Source organism: Arachis hypogaea, chromosome 7, assembly GCF_003086295.3.
Source record: "Arachis hypogaea cultivar Tifrunner chromosome 7, arahy.Tifrunner.gnm2.J5K5, whole genome shotgun sequence".
In the NCBI taxonomy this organism is placed as follows: Eukaryota; Viridiplantae; Streptophyta; class Magnoliopsida; order Fabales; family Fabaceae; genus Arachis; species Arachis hypogaea.
This window is the reverse complement of record NC_092042.1, coordinates 4,282,349-4,287,192: the sequence shown is the minus strand read 5'-3', so window position 1 is coordinate 4,287,192 and position 4,844 is coordinate 4,282,349. Positions and strand designations below refer to the sequence as shown.

General features: G+C 42.2%; 1 pseudogene; it reads right to left on the bottom strand.

Moving 5' to 3' along the window:
• Positions 1-281: 281 nt before the first annotated feature.
• On the bottom strand, positions 282-3,445 carry LOC112702098 (uncharacterized; annotated as a pseudogene).
• Between the last annotated feature and the right edge of the window lie 1,399 nt (positions 3,446-4,844).

The window sequence follows — 4,844 nt, the reverse complement described above, 5'->3', positions numbered from 1 at the left end:
AATCTATTATGTGGTTGAGATTATAAATAAACTAGACCTAGTCATATGGAGGCTGGCAAAGCAAATCAAATTTGAGAACTTAAAACATCATTTGATGACCTTTTCTTGAAATTTGTTGTGTATAAACATGAATTGGTCACAAGGAAAAGATTTGTTTTGGAGATATGTTAGATTTGATTGATCAATTCATTCATGCTACTAATTATCATATGATTAAATATCAAACCAGAACTGTTTGCATTTTACAATTTCATTTTGGCAACACTCCATAAATAAATTAATTAAATCATGGAAAAATTCAAGTTCATTGCAAAAGTTACCAAGTGTTACACATGTATGGAGGCCCAAATTATTATTATACTCTAGTATTCATGCTTCATATACCAACAATGAAGATAAAAAGAATCCATGACTAAACAATAAACTTAATAAGCAAATTCATTCCTTTTCCAAAGCGATTTCGAGTTTGAACTCTGGAGACCGGAAAAACGTACCAGAAGAAGCTGTCACGGTTACTCAAGCACGATTAGTCGAATCGTTGTGCTCTTCATATGCCGCTTGCATTTTGGTAAACGGTAGAAAAGTGGCAGCATTTGCTTCAGCCCAATTCAATAATCATTTCTTGATTTCACTGCAAGATAAACCTCCGTTAGTACAACATTGAGAATATCTACATTTGACTTCAACATGTACTTGGAAGGATGTTTACAAAGATTTTTAGGATCCTATATCATTACCAAAACTTTTTGGATCTGTCACAAGGATGCCACACCTGCAAACCATTCCTAGCAAAACGGCTAGTTCGCATCTTGAAGCATCCACAATGTATTGGATTAAAAGAATGACATTGAATGTCATAGTTGAATTTGAAAAAAGAGAATGTATAAATCATACCAGTAAAGTAGGTACTGAGAGATTAATTATCATATTCATGAGCATGAAGAAAACAGCACAAGACATTCATAATTGGATAGTTAAAGGAAGCATACATCTTTCTTTCTTTTCTTTGTTACCAACCAGGGCCGCAATGCTCGCCTTATATATGCGAAACCTGGACAAAGAGGAGCATTAACACACTATTGTTCCACATCTCAATAAATAGTTCAAATGAGGCATATTAAGATAACAACACTTGAAGATAGAATGTTCAACCTTTTCATACCGGGAATTCGGTGCAAAGTGTTGTAATGTTCCAAGTTCCAACATTTACATCACCCCAACAATAAAATCCCTTAGACATTGTCTTCTGGCACAAACCCCCTCTGCAGCATTTCGTCATGAAAACGGAATGCCTCTTTCAGATTGTCTTGAGAAACGTGCGCATTGATCAATGCTGTGTACGTCGATTTATCAGGATTGATTCCTTTGTCAATCATCATACGTAATACCTTCTCAGCCTCTTTCATTCTGCCTTGCCTACAATACCCGAATAGAATCGCATTGTATGTGATAACATCAGGCAGTATCCCTTGTTGAACCATGTCGTTGATCAACATAAAAGCTCTGCCAAGGTTCTCTTCCTTTACAAAACCATTTATAAGAGTATTGTATGTAATACCATCAGGAGAAACTCCTCCCGAAATCATCCTGTTCAAGAAGTCATCAGCCTTCAACACATCACCAGCTCTCAAATAGCCCCCTTTAAAATGGTGTTGCAAGTAACCAGGGAGGGTTTAATATCTTTCTCTACCATTTCATCCCACAAGCCGAATGCTTCGGACATAAGACCTAAACTGCAAAATCCGTTTATTAAAATGCTAAAAGATATGTGATTTGGCACTATATTCCTACTTAACATATCTGACCACAATTCCTTAGCTTTATCCATTTCACCAATTTTACAGAATCCATCAATCAATGTATTATATGTTACAACATCTGGCTTAAGGTTTCTCTGAGTCATTGTCTCGAATAACCCGAGTGCTTTATTCATATTCCCATCCTTGCAATATCCATGGATGAGAGTGGTTAGAGTGTAGAAATCAGGAAAAACTCCTCTTTCCACCATCTCCTTAAACAACTCATCGGCATCAGCAAGCATTTTCCCCTTGCACAATCCATTCAGTAGCGTATTATACGTAACCACGTCCATGACGCATCCCTGCTCCACCATTTCATTCCGCATTCTTAAAGCCTCAAGCATTTTTCCGTTTCTACAATATCCGTCTATAAGAATGGTATAAATCACGGTATCAGGAACCGAACCAGAACCCCTCATGCTATTAAAATACGCCAAGGCACGATCAAGATTCCCATTCCTGGAGAACACACCTATAATTGAGCTGAAGCTAATCGAATCAGGAACAACTCCATGATGCAACATTTCATTAAAAACCTTTTCAGCCTCCCGAACATTATCCTTCCGACAACTCTCCACGAGCAAGGGGTTAAAAGTTGTGGCATCAGGGCTCAATCCATTTGCCAACATCTCATCCAAAACTTCCCTCGCCCTCGCATAGTTACCCTTCTTGCACAATCCATTGATAATAGCATTATAAGTAAAAATCCCGGGTCTTAACCCCTTGCTTGCCATCGAATTCATCAACTCGAATGCCTTCGACAAGAGCCCCTCGCGACAATGAGCATTGATCAAAGTATTATAAGTCACGCCATCAGCGAAAACACCCTTATTCTCCATACCATCCAAAAAATCCTTAACATATTCCAATCTACCATCTTTACACAAAGCATTAACCATAATATTAAGAGTATAAACATTAACATGCATGCCACTATTCACAACACTATCATACACATTGAATGCCAAATCAACCCAACCAATTCTCACAAGTGCACCAAGAAGAGCATTGCATGCATTGATGGAAACACAAAACCCTCTACCCCTCAACAATTCAAAAGCTTCAGAACCTTCTCTAAGCTTCCTAGATTGAACATAAGTCCTTATCAACAAGTCAAAAACACTCACATTGACATTGGAACAAGAATCAACATTGATCAATGAATCGATGATCTCGCGGCGCGTGACTCCGCTTTTCCTGATCATGCGGAGGAGCAGGGCCTGAGCTTCCGGAACCTTCCTGAGGCGGACAAGCGCGTGGACCATTGCGCCCAGTGAGCGCGTGGAGTGTTTGAGGTTCGGAGAAGTGAAGGAAAGGGCATGTAGGAACCTGTTGGCCAAGGTGGGATTTTGATGGCACCGGCCGAGAATATCGACGATGAGGGGAAATGGGTCGGAGCGGTTAAGGTTGTTGTTGAGGTGGTTGTGGAGGGAGTTGAGGTTGTTGTGCTTTAAGCTGAGGAGAACCTTCTCGACCAAGAAGGGGTCAGAGAGAGGAGGCTGTGGTGGCGGCAGAGAGTGGGTGGAGAAGGAAGATGGGAGAAGGTGGCGGAGACGGCGGAGGAGGAGGAGGTGGTGGTGGCGTGACAGTGTCGGCATTGGAGAGTGAGGAAGAGAAAGTTGGATTTTTTTTTTTTTTGTCTGAATGATGTTGGACAAGAAAGATAGTGTGCATGGAAGAATAATTGGGCCTTTTTGGATTGTGGCATTTATTGGGTTGGGTTAAAACATTTTTCATAATCCAATCCACTCCACCCAGTAGTATATAATTGCTTACCAAAAACCCCATGAGGCAAATTTTTTAGCACCATGTCAAATTGATACAAAAATATAGAAAAGTTTGGTGAATAAATCACCATTTGTACCCATAAGAGATGAATACGCTGACATTTGTACTCATGATAGCTCGAAACTAAACTTATACCTATGATAGATGCTCTCCGTGTAACAAAAGTGCCTTGTCTTGGATCTGAGCTTGGTTCGTGGGTTTCCAAACCTACGTAGCACTCCCTCCCTTATCTTCAACCCCTCTCTCTCTCTCTCTCTCTCTCTCTCTCTCTCTCTCTCTCTCTCTCTCTCTCTCTCTCTCTCTCTCTCTCTCTCTCTCTCTCTCTCTCTCTCTCTCTCTCTCTCTCTCTCTCTCTCTCTCTCTCCCTCCAATACCCAAGAAGAAGAAAGGCCAGACCTTTTCCCTTGCTGAGTTCACTGCCGCCAAAACCAACTACCAAGATCCCATCGTGCTCCCCACCTGTCCGCGCCAGTGCACTGTCGAGGAGCTCGACCGCGACCGCAACCGTCTTGGCGGCGGCTTCAAGTACTACGGCGGTGACCGCGCCAACAGAAGCTCCGGTGGTGATGATGAATCCTCCAATTCAGTTCCAACGGCGGTTCTGGTGGTCTTGGGTTTGAAAGAGAGAGGAAGGTAGGGTTTGGGTCTAGCGGCGGCGCAGATTCTGATAATTGGAACAAGAAAAAGGTTGAATTTAACGGTGAAAGTGAGAGGAGTGAGGGTGGTGGTGGGAGACCTAGGCTTGTTTTGCAACCTCGTACAGCGCCTGTGAACAATGAGAGCCAGGAGGGTGCTGGTAATGGTAATGTGGTAAAACCAAAGGGTCCAAGCCCATTCGGCGAGGTGAGACCGAGGGAAGAGGTGCTGGCGGAGAAGGGGCAGGATTGGAAGAAGATTGATGAGCAGCTTGAGAGCATGAAGATTAAGGAGGCTGCTGAGAAAAAAGAGAGTTTTGGAAAGAGGAGTTTTGGTTCTGGCAATGGACGTGGTTCACCAAAATAATCAAACCCCACAACAATACCTTACACCCTCTCTCCCCAACTCAAACCTTAACCAACAAATACCACAGCGGCAACCAGCACCAGTGTTAGAGGAAGAGTCTGTGAAAGAGGTCTTATCAGAAACACCCATTGCCAAACGAAATCAAGTTCCAATTTTGAAGTCAGAATCGGACACCCTTCTGCCTCCTCTTCAAAACCCTGATGACAAAATCGAATCAAAGAACCCACATCCCATTCCCAACCCCATTATCATCAA